The sequence below is a fragment of the Pan troglodytes genome, chromosome 10, assembly GCF_028858775.2.
Source record: "Pan troglodytes isolate AG18354 chromosome 10, NHGRI_mPanTro3-v2.0_pri, whole genome shotgun sequence".
NCBI lineage: Eukaryota > Metazoa > Chordata > Mammalia > Primates > Hominidae > Pan > Pan troglodytes.
This window is the reverse complement of record NC_072408.2, coordinates 46489865-46502199: the sequence shown is the minus strand read 5'-3', so window position 1 is coordinate 46502199 and position 12335 is coordinate 46489865. Positions and strand designations below refer to the sequence as shown.

Genomic DNA, 12335 nt, shown 5'->3' with positions numbered 1-12335 from the left:
TCGGCCTCTCAGAAGTGCTGGGATTACAGACGTGAGCCACCGCGCCCGGCCCCAGATTCTAATAAATATTTTCAATGCTGACTGTCTAAATCCCTCTGGCCCCTCTTAATAGACCCCTGACCAGTCGACAGTGAGGTAAGTGCTTTATGCATGCAGAAAGGGTGCACAAATACTAGTTAGTTCCAGCACCAGGGAGGTTGGGAGTCTGGCGTCGAAGAGAGTATTTAACAGAAAAGATTCGAAGGGCGGCGGGACCGACCACCGCCGCGTAGAGGGGCTATGCTGACAGCTGGGTAGATCAGAAACCCGACTGACGAGGAACTGACTTGGGGAGCGTGCCGGGCGGACATCGCCAGGGCAGAGAACCCCCATCAGCTCCCGAGGTCATTCTTCCCGCGCCCCCACCGGCCTCTGCGCTCTCTCAGGAGGCAGAGCGACCGCGCGGTCCGGAGGCCCCAGCGTTTCCCGTCGTTGGCGACTCTGAAATTGCCTTTTGGAACAAAACTTGGGTCGGGAAGGAGGCGAAGGGGAAAGCGGTGTGAAGTCCTCGGTACGGAAGAGTGAGCGGCGCTGTACCCGGCGGCCAGAGAAAAAGCTTCCCAACCCGGACATTGAGCAAAAGCCCCGCGCTCGACTCCCCTAGCGGCGCCCGCGTTCGGCCACCTCCGGGGGAGTTTCGGCTCTTTCCGTCAGTTCAGCTCGGGCCCTCCGTTCCCGGCGCGCGCCGGGTCCCTACCCGATGCCGCCGGGTACGAGCTGTGCTGCACGCGGACGCGAGCTCGAGTCCCACCCGTTTTCCCCTTCCATCTACTTTGTCCCCAACCCGCTCCCCGAGTCTCTTCCTTTCCCCGGTAATTCCCAGTCTCCGGTGGCGCGCGAGCCTGCGGACGGTGCGAGACGCGAGGGACCGGGCCCCGAGAAGAGCGGTAACCCGACTGGTCGGAGCCCGCCTCTCGCCGCCCCGCGCCTCTCCCCGATCTTCTCGGTCTCCGGTGCGCGGGCCGTCTCGCCGCTCGAGCCGCGCTCGCGCACCCGTTGGCTGCCACAGCCTCGAGCTTGGCGCGCCGGCGCGAGTACGCGCCCTGAGCTCTGGCTGGCTGGCTGGCGCGCACGCGCCCGAGAGGGCTCCGGGGCGGGGCGAGCCGCTGCCGGGGCGAGGGTCGGGGTGATCTGCTGGAGCTCCGGCCGGATCCTGCAGTCCGGCCCAGGAGAGAAGTGGGGAGGCGGCGGTGGGGGCGGGGCGGCGTCCGGCTCTGAGAGAGCTGGGGGAGGAGCGCGGCGGCGACGGCGGCGGTGGCTCTAGAAGGGGAGGCGGAGGATCTCCTTTCCTCTTCTCAGACCCGGGAGCGTCCGGGACGCGGAGCCCGGAGCTGGGGCGACGAGGCGATTGCGGGGGCCTGGGCTAGGTGAGGCTGAGGGTGCTGGGTGGCGGGGTTGGCGGGGGCTCAGAGGGCGCCGAGGTGCGGGGAGCGGGTTGAGGGAGGAAAAAGAGGGAGGGGGTAGTTGGGGGCGGGGGGACGGGAAGGAGGGGGATGTGAGCCCTTAGAGGCCCGAAGTGCCCAGAGGGTGGAAGGTTCCTGGGGTATGTGGGGCGGGTGAAACACCCGCGTCCGAGTTGGGGAGTTTCCAGACGGATAGGCCGGGGAAACAATGGAGTGTGGGGGGGACTCTGGCGTGAGCGTGTGTGGGGTATTGGATTTTAAGAAACAACGAGCGAGACAGAACGAAAGAATAGGATCATTTGGGATGAGAAGTACAATGAATTAGGAATGCAGTAGGGATGCGTAAGGTCACCTCCGTGGCTGTGCGAGGTCCTTAGCATTCGGGGGCAATAATGAGATTTGAAAATAAGGGAGAGAAGGGCGTTCTTGGAATTGAAGGGGGAGACGAAATGGAAAATCAGGCGAAGAGAGGCAGAGACATAAAATAGATGTGGTTAGGACTTGGATTAAAGCAGAAAGGTAGATTCAGTCAGTTTTGGACTACAGTGATATTTTTCTCATAATTCATCCAGAATGATTAGGTTCTTTTAGAAAGTGGATCTTTCTCAAGCTTGTCCCTCTGTTAAGGAGTACAAGCCGTTCTTTAAATAATTTGATTATCGCTTGTCCATTTTATTGATAAAACATGCCTGTGATATTTACTTCCCCTCTGTTTAGCAGGCTACTGTTCCTAATTTACCTATGGTTAATGAAGCAGGAGAGGACAGATCACCAAAAATATCTTGCTTTAAGTTAGGTCAGTGATAATGCAGAGTTCAGTGTTTTGGAGAGAACCAAAAGCTTGGTTGTTTGTTTTCAGTTTGACCAAAAGGTGATGGATAAAATTAAGTTACCTGTACTTTGTTAGAATTGCAATTTCTCACTGAGAAATGTTCATGTGCCATCTGCTACTGGTTTTATGTTTGTGGGAGAGAGTTGGGGTTCTGCCTTAAATTATTTCTTGATGTTAACTTCAAATACTCAGGCTGCCTCATACCTTCCAGTTTCAATTAAGGTGATTTGGGAATATTGATTATGATCTTTGCATTTCCTTAATATTTGGATTTCCAGACCAAATTTGTGATTGTATTAGATAGAAAATTGCTGATTTTGAAATTGTAATGACCATTGTGTGCTCATAAGTAGTCCATGTTAAGCCTTTTATTTGTTGGGCATTAAGTTTTGCTGACTCATCTAAGATTTATGGACATTAATCAGTTTATATTTCTCAGCTAGGTCTTGGATGGTAGCATTTAGGTTACTTTACAAAGGTTCAAAAATAATGATTTAAATTGTTACTTTTCTTAGATGTTATGAAAATTGAACAAAGCAAGAAATGAGTGCAGTGTTCTCATTAGTGACAATGTGCCTCTTTTTTTTTTTTTTTTTTTTTTTTGAGATGGAGTCTTGCTCTGTTGCCCAGGCTAGAGTGCAGTGGCGTGATCTCGGCTCACTGCAACCTCCATCTCCCGGGTTCAAGCGACCCCAGCCTCCCAAGTAGCTGGAATTACAGGTGCCCGCCACCACGCCTGGCTAATTTTTGTATTTTTAGTAGAGACGGGGGTTTCACCATCTTGGCCAGGCTGGTCTCGAACTCTTGACCTCTTGATCCATCTGACTTGGCCTCCCAAAGTGTTGGGATTACAGGCGTGAGCCACCGCAGCCTAATGTGCCTCTTTTTTAATTGACCTCTTTCAGTGGGCTAGTCAAGGTGCTAAGATTTTTTTGTATGTATTATCTCATTTAATCCTCACAATTATTTCATATTTTGTAAATTAAGAGGTTAAATAATTTACGAAGGTCACAGAGCTAGTAAATAACAAAGCTTTATTCAGACCTAGCTGTATCAGATGCCTTTTTTAAAATCTTCACTGCCTGTTTGCTCTTTCTGCTTCACCCTCATCTTGGTTATAGTAAAGCAGCATGAACTGGTTGAAACTTGGGTCTGATAACTGTGATTTAGATGAAGATTAAGTTAGTAGGCTGTAGCCTACTCTGTGGAGTTCATTGAAGGTTTACTGCTCCTGTGATTTAACAAAGCTCTGGGATCCTGATAAATAGGGCTAAAAACATCTTTTTGCTTAGGATTTGTCCTGCGACCACACTTAGTTTTCTGTTTAGTCTTGTACTGCTGAGGTACTGTGCATACGTGGCACTCTTACTTGTAGAAGTCAAGACAGCCAGTTGTGGAGCCAAACCAATTAACTCTGGAAAACAATTGAAAACTGCTCAGTACTCAGGTGCCCTCCAAGCACCTGTTGAGCTCACAATTGGTACTAGCATTACCTCTAAATATAGGTAGGATCCTGTTAGAAACCAGGAGTGAAACAGCTAGAACTGAGGGAAACAGCTGGGGCCTGAGGGAGGAGCCACAGGTTATGGCCAAAACATGAGCATAGCCCCTGGAGGCCGATCAGGCTAAGACAGGAGGGAATTTTCATTTGTTGAGCATTTATGTATTCCAGGCGCTGAACTCAGTGTACATTATTACCTTATCTGTTAGTTGTAAGTATTATCCTTATTTTTCAGATGAGGCTCAGAAGGGCTAAAAGTAACTTACACAAAGTCACTTTATAATGGCAGTGAAGAAAATTTGTGTATACTATTCTAAAAATTGCTGCTTTCAGTTTCCCATTGTAGGGTCACCATATTAAAGCTGGGAACTAAAAGTCACTCTTTCAGATATACCTGGCTTCTCATGTGTGTAACTGATTATTTCAGTCTTGCTGCTTTCATTGGAAACTGGAAGGAAAAGCTTGTATTTTTTGGATGTAATTGTTAGGAAGTACAGTCCATTCATTATATTACCAAATGACCTGTAGAATATAATTCAGCTTCCTCAGTTGCTTAGTGTATATCTGCAGCAACATGAAAATAGCATGTCCATCCCTTCTTTTCTGGGATCTTCACTTTCAACGAAGTCATCTAGACTCTGGAGGATGACAGTGAAGCTTGCCTGTTACAGAGTCTTCCACTTTTCTCAATATGTTTTTCCACAAATGTTTGACAGTTGTTCTTGGTTATTTATTTATGTTTTAGAGACAGGATCTCGCTATGTTGCCCAGTCTGGCCTCAAACTCCAGGGCTTAAAAGATCTTCCCGCCTCAGCTTCCAGAGTAGCTGGTATTGGCTAGTTTGTTTACTCCCCCCCCAACCTCCTCCCACCTGCCCAGAAAGGATCTCACTCTGTCGCCCAGGCTGGAGTGCAGTGGTACAATCATGGCTCACTGTTTGACCATGCCCAGTTAACTTTTGTATTTTTTTGTAGAGTCAGGGTTTCACTGTGTTGCCCAGGCTGGTCCCCAACTCTTGGGCTCAAGCAATCCACCCGCCTTGGCCTCCCAAAGTGTTGGGATTATAGCATGAGCCACCTCACCTGGCCTTTTTGTTTACTTAAAAAAAATTATTGTGGTAAACTATACATAACAAAAAATTTATCGTTTTAACCATTTTTAAGTGTATGGATCAGTGGCATTAAGTACATTCACATTGCTGTGCAACCATCACCACCATCCATCTTGGGAATTTTTTTATTTTCCCAGACTGAAGCTCTGTATCTATTAAACAATAATTCCTTGTTTCTCTTTCTCTACCCAGCTGCTGGCTACCAATATTCTACTTTCTGTCTCTATGAATGTGACTACCCTGGTTACCTCATATGTAAGTGGAATCATACAATATTTACTTTTTTGTGTCTGGTGTGTACCACTTAGCATATCTTCACAATTCATCCATGTTGTAGCATATGTCAGAATCTTATTCCTTTTTAAGGCTGAATAATATTCCATTGTATGTACACATCACATTTTGTTTATCCATTCATTCTCAATGGACATTTGGGTTCCTTCCACCTTTTGGCTGTTGTGAATAATGGTGCTGTGAATTTTGGTGTACAAATACTTGTTCGAGTCCCTCTGTATTGATCCGTTCTCATATTGCTGTAAAGAAATACCTGAGACTGGGTAATTTATAAAGAAAAGAGGTTGAATTGGCTCATGGTTCTGCAGGCTGTACAGGAAGCATAGCAGCTTCTGGGGAGGCCTCAGGAAGCTTATGATCATGGCAGGAGGCAAAGGGAAAGCAGGCATGTCTAGGTGGCTGGAGCAGGAGGAAGAGAGAGAGGTGGGGGGAAGTGCTACACACGTTTAAACAACTAGATCTTGTGAGAACAACCCCAGGGGACTGGTACTAACCCATTCGTGAGAAACCACCCCAATATTCCAGTCACCTCCCACCAGGCCCCACCTTCAACACTGGGGATTACAATTTGACGGGAGATTTGGTAGGGACACAGATCCAAACTATATCGCCCTCCTTTCAGATTTTTTTTTTTTTTTTTTTCTATTTACACAGAAGTAGAATTGCTGGATCCTATGGTAATTCTATGTTTAGTTTTTTGAGTAGGCTTGGTTACTTTTATTTTTTATTTGTTTTTTTGGAGACAGTCTTGTTCTGTCGCCCAGGCTGGAGTGCAATGGCACGATCTCAGTTCACTGCAACCTCTGCCTCCTGGGTTTAAGCGATTTTCCTGCCTCAGCCTCCAAGTAGCTGAGACTACAGGCATGCACCACCACACCTGGCTAATTTTTGTCTTTTTAGTAGAGATGAAGTTTCGCCATTTTGGCCAGTGTAATCTCAAACTCCTGGCCTCAAGTGATCCACCCGCCTCAGCCTCTCAAAGTGCTGAGATTACATGCGTGAACCACTGTGGCCTGCTGAGGCTTGGTTACTTTTAAGCGGTGATTTTATCATATGCTACCTGAAGGTAGCACTTGATGGTGCTTTCTCTATTGACTTTTTCTGTATTGCTAGCAGGACACTTAGGGTGGAAATGATTCAAAAGGAAATGTTTTACCCAGTTTTCATGTATCCAATGTGGAAGGAACCATTTGTTATATACAGTTCTTTCCAGTTATGTGCAAATATGAATGATCGTCTTAAGAATGCTCTATATGTTATGTAAAATGCGTCAACATTTTTAGTATACTTTGCTGCCTTTGATTGAAATTTAGGGTATTTTTTTCATTTAAACATGTTTTACATGTATGAGATGCTGCTTACTGCTTACCTTCTGTATCTTCCTGCATTCATTAAAAAAAAAATTTCGTGTCTGCTGTATGCTTTAAATATTTCGAGCGGATACCTGGAATACATAGAATAGAAAGTAAAATTGGTTGAAGTCATTTGGCTCCATTTTCTCTCCCTCCTTGTACAGTATGCAAGCTGTAACATAATACCAAATATAATAGGTTGAAATGGCTGCAGTGAACTGTCTCTTAGGATGAGCCTAGCCTCTCATTTGATTTTCTGTTTTGTGTGTGTGTGTGTGTGTGTGTGTGTGTGTGTGTGTGTGTGTGTGTGAGTGATGGAGTTTTGCTTTTGTCGCCCAGGCTGGAGTGCAATGGCGTGATCTCAGCTCACCACAACCTCCACCTCTCGGGTTCAAGCGATTCTCCTTCCTCAGCCTCCTGAGTAGCTGGGATTACAGGCAAGTGCCACCACGCCCAGCTAATTTTTTGTATTTTTAGTAGAGAGGGGGTTTCTTCATGTTGGTCAGGCTGGACTTGAATTCCCGACCTCAGGTGATCCACCCGCCTTGGCCTCCCAAAGTGCTGGGATTACGTGCTTGAGCCACAGTGCCCAGCCTCACATTGCATTTTCTAAATGTTACATGGAAGTTAATTATCCCTGCATCTTGCTTCATGATATTATTGGGTGACATAGTTACTTCAGGCTCATATGCCATTTTCTGGGGGCCTTATAGGAGACTTTGTGAGCCCACACTTACTTTGTATGTGGTCTGTCTGAAACCCAGTCCAATTGCCATTCAGTTGAATTGAATCTGAAATATTTCTAAAGATTTGATGTTTGTTGGGGGCTGGGCATGGTGGGAGGCCACTTTGACCTCAGTCCTAGCACTTTGAGAGTCCAAGGTGGGAGGATTGCTTCAGACCAGGAGTTTGAGACCAGCTTGGGCAACATAGCGAGACCCTGTCTCTACAAACAATTAAAAAATTAGAGCTGGGCATGGTGGCTCATGCCTGTAATCCCAGCACTTTGGGAGGCCAAGGTGGGCGGATCATCAGGTCAGGAGTTCTAGACCTGCCTGGTCAATATGGTGAAACCCTGTCTCTAATAAAAATACAAAAATTGGCTGAGCGTGGTGGCATACACCTGTAGTCCCAGCTACTCGGGAGGCAGAAGAATTGCTTGAACCCAGGAAGCAGAGGTTGCAGTGAGCCAAGATCATGCCACTGCACTCCAGCCTGGGCGACACTGCGAGATTCCATCTCTAAATAAATAAATAAATTAGCTGGTCATAGTGGTTGGCGCCTGTAGTCATAGCTATTCTGGGGAGGATGAAGCGAAAGGATTGCTTGAGCCCAAGAGTTTGAGATTGTAGTGAGCTATGATCATGTCACTGCACTCCAGCCTAAACAACAGAGACCCTGTCTCTAAACAATAAAAAAAAAAAAATTGAAGTTTATAAATATGTTATTATTTTCTAATTTTTATTTTTTTTGGAAACAGGGTTTTGCTCTGTCACCCAGGCTGGAGTGCAGTGGTGCCATCATAGTTCACTGCGTCCTTGAACTCCTTGAACTCAGGTGATTCTGTCACCTCAGCCTCAGTAGCTAGGACTGCAGGCACATACCGTGGCAGTCAGCTAGTTTTAAAATTTTTTGTAGAGACAGGGTCTTGCTTTGTTGCCCAGGCTGGTCTTGAACTTCTGGGTTCAAGCGATCCTCCTGCCCTTGGCCTTCCGAAGTGCTGGGATTACAGGTGTGAGCCACAGTGCCCAGCTCACTTTATTATCTTTAGCCACTGGATATTAAGGATAGGCCAGAGGCCAGCATTTACTCTCCCATGTTCACATCTACCATGGCAGCCTATAGGAATGGGTTCCTGAAATATATACCATCTTCTATACAGATTCTTCAGTAGTTTCAGGCCCTTGAAACATTCTGCAGGGTCTGAGGATATAGATGTTACTTAAAGGTAACTTCTGCAGCCATTGTCCTATGACTAATTTGTGGTTAAGACATAAGTTGAAGGCTGGGTGTGGTGGCTCACGCCTGTAATCCCAGCACTTTGGGAGGCCGAGGCGGGCAGATCACTTGAGGTCAGGAGTTCAAGAGCGGTCTGGCCAACATGGCGAAACCTCATCTCTACTAAAAATACAAAAATTAGCCGGGTGTGTTGGTGCATGCCTGTAATCCCAGTTACTCAGGAGGCTGAGGCAGGAGAATCACTTGAACCTGGCAGGCGGAGGTTGCAGTGGGCCGAGATTGTGCCACTGCATTCCAGCCTGGGAAACAGCGAGGATCTGTCTCAAAAAAAAGGCATAGGTTGATTGGAGGTTTTGGGGGATCTCCAAGGGTTACACAGGGATTCTTATCAGTCCAAATCCTATAATAAATAACAACCTTGGATTGCTGGTAAGAAGGATGATTTTTACATTACTTAACAAGATGTATGATTGCAAGTTGTGGAGTGTGTGTGTGTGTGTGTGTGTGTGTGTGTGTGTGTGTGGTGGTAGTGGTCTTTAGAATTTGCTAAAGGGTATTAGGACGGAGGAGAAGGATGTTTGTGATGAGGCCATTATATGATTGTGAATGAGCCAGGATAGATAAGTAAATATCTTTTGTACTTGAAGATGCTGCCAATGATATTACTTCTTACTGACCTGGATAGGACTGAAAAGACCAATTTGTAAAAGCTGCAGTCTTTCCTATTTTAAATAACTTGCTTTTGTTTTAAGGCTACCCTCTGTAGTTGAGCAGTACTTTTCCTTACATTATCCACTTGGTCTCTGATCATAGCATGTCAGTGTGGTTAGCCCACTGCTGGCTCTTCCTGGCCTACTGTTAAAAATGATTCAAAATGTACATTAGTGTGTGGCAGAAGTGACTCTTCTGCTTACCTTGTTTGGATATCTAGTTACATTTTTATAGTAAATTGCTCTTGTAATCTACCTGCATGTCCTGCAGGAGCCCTTTGTATAGCATGCCTTCATAAGAAGCTTTGTGACATGTGATGAAAACAGTGAAACTCATCTGTAACTAATATAATGACGGGAAGTTAAAGTATTGTAGCTGAATGGTAGGTGGGACATAACACTGCAGATGAAGCCAGCCATGTAGCTTAAACTTTTTTTTTTGAGACAGGGTCTTGCTCTGTCTCCTAGGCTGGAGTGCAGTGGCACAATCTTGGCTTACTGCAACCTCCGCCTCCCAGGGCTTAAGTGATCCTCCTGCCTCAGCCTCCCAAGTAGCTGGGAATGCAGGTGCTCGCCATCTGGTACTGCTAATTTTTAAATAGAGACAGGGTCCAGGCTGGTCTCAAACACCTGGCCTCAAATGATCCTTCTGTCTTGGCCTCCCAAAATGCTTGGATTACAGGCATGAACCACTGCACCTGGCCTGATTTTTTTTTTTTTTTTTTTTTTTTTTTAAGATGGAGTTTCACTCTGTCGCCCATGCTGGAGTGCAGTGGTGCAATCTTGGCTCACTGCAACCTCCGCCTCCCAGGTTCAAGTGATTCTCCTGCCTCAGCCTCCCGAGTAGCTGGGATTACAAGTGCCCGCCACCATGCCCAGCTAATTTTTTGTATTTTTAGTAGAGACGGGGTTTCACCATGTTGACCAGGCTGGTCTTGAACTCCTGACCTCAGGTGATCCGCCTGCCTCGGCCTCCCAAAGTGCTGGGATTACAGGCCTGAGCTATCACGCCCGCCCCTGATTTTTTTTAAGTCAGAGTCTTGCTTCGTCGCTCAAGTTGGAGTGCAGTGATGTGATCATGGCTCATTGCAGCCTCCAGATCCTGGGCTCAAGTGATCCTCCCACCTCAGTCTCCCTAGTAGCTGGGAGTACAGGCTCGTACCACCATGTCCTGCTAATTTTTAAATTTTTTATAGAGACAGGGTCTTGCTATGTTTCCTAGGCTGGTCTTGAATTCCTGGCCTCAAGCAGTCCATCGGCTTTGGCCTCTCAAAGTGCTGAGATTACAGGTGTGAACCATTGTACCTGGCCGGTGTTTTGTTGATTTTTTTTTTTTTTTTTTTTTTTGAGACGGAGTCTCACTCTGTCGCCCAGGCTGGAGTGCAGTGGTGTGATCTCGGCTCCACTGCAACCTCTGCTGTCCGGATTCAAGCAATTCTCCTGCCTCAGCCTCCTGAGTAGCTGGGATTACAGGCTCCTGCCACTGTGCCTGGCTAATTTTCGTATTTTCAGTAGAGACAGGTTTCACCATCTTGGCCAGGTTGGTCTTGAACTCCTGACCTTGTGATCCGCCTGCCTTGGTTTCCCAAAGTGCTGGGATTACAGGCATGAGCCACCTCACCCAGCCCAGTGTTTCGTTAATCTTATCAGCACACAGGAGGTTTTCTTTCTTCTTCTTTTTTTTGTTCATCTAGAATATACACACTGAATACACTAGGTTTGTTGAAATGTCTAATTTCTTAAGTTGATAATGCTTTAAACAAGGCTTAGTTGGTTAATGTTTTTCACCTCTGTTATTACTCAAAGGTTGTATTGTATCTAGGCATTTTAAAAGTTGATATTTGGCATTTGTCATTAGCCTACCAGTCCATAATGTTATGATGATCCTATAAATTAGACTATAGGATATTATTATATGATATTATTGTAATTTGGGAGCACAGGGAACAATGCGTAACAACGACTACTAAATGTGTGTTCGGTCTCTAGCCTGATGAAAAAGCTTCTGAAAAAAGGAAGGATATTTGATACTTTCATCCTGATTACTTGTTACCTGAAATCTTAACATTTCAGCAACATTAAGTAGGATTATATTCAATTTTTATATGATTACATTTTTCATTGGGCAGTAAAGCTGAGAACACATCATCCTTTCACACTGTACGGGCTAATTATTTCCATTGTGAAATAGCCCCAAGTATATTATTAACCTTTTTGGCAGCTGAAGTTTCTGATGCCTGAAATGTGTATCTACTGAATGGCGTTAGTTATGATCAGGCCAGTATTGATAGTATAGTTATAATATTTCTATATATAATATGATCAGGCCAATATTGATAGTATAGTTATTTCTATGTATAATATTTCCAATATTTTTCTTTTAACTTATTAAAATAGGGAAGCTGTATGAGATGTTAGTTAAAAGCACAAGCCATTGAGTACACAAATCTGGCTTTGAATCTACTCCCCTACCTACTCCCTTGGTCAAGTCATTTAATTTCTCTGAGCCTATGTTTCTGTATCTGTAAAATGGATGCAGTAGTAATCCCTACTATAGAGTTGTCATGATTGTTGCATTTTGTTTTATTTTATTTATTTATTTTTTGAGACAGAGTCTTGCTCTTGACACCCAGGCTGGAGCACAATGGCACGATCTTGGCTCACTGCCACCTCCAGCTCCAGGGTTCAAGCGATTCCCCTGCCTCAGCCTCCTGAGTAGTTGGGATTATAGGTGCTCGCCACCATGCCTGGCTAATTTTTGTATTTTTAGTAGAGATGGGGTTTCACCATGTTGGCCAGGCTGGTCTCAATCTCCTGACCTGATGATCCGCCCGCCTCGGCCTCCCAAAGTGCTGGGATATTTATTTTGAGTTAATGTTTATTTTATTTTATTTTATTTTATTTTATTCTTCTTTTGAGACGGAGTCTCACTCTGTCACCCAGGCTGGAGTGCAGTGGCTCGAACTCGGCTCACTGCAACTTCCGCCTCCCGGGATCAAGCGATTGTCCTGCCTCAGCCTCCCGAGTAGCTGGGACTACAGGCGCATGCCTCCACGCCCGGCTAATTTTTTGTATTTTTTAGTAGAGACGGGTTTCACCGTTTTAGTCAGGATGATCTCTATCTCCTGACCTCA

At 45.7% G+C, this 12335-nt stretch overlaps 1 protein-coding gene across 4 annotated transcripts in view; it reads left to right on the top strand.

The window, feature by feature from the left end:
• Positions 1-1011: 1011 nt before the first annotated feature.
• SPATS2 (spermatogenesis associated serine rich 2) overlaps positions 1012-12335 on the top strand; it is a 160987-nt gene continuing 149663 nt past the window's right edge. Inside the window, exons 1-2 of one of the 4 annotated variants that reach the window (XM_016923475.4) lie at positions 1012-1406; positions 5079-5141. The gene's annotated coding sequence lies outside the window, so the exon portion shown is untranslated. The remainder of the gene's footprint in view (positions 1407-5078; positions 5142-12335) is intronic. The other 3 variants (XM_063786715.1, XM_016923476.4, XM_063786716.1) reach the window with 3 other exon arrangements.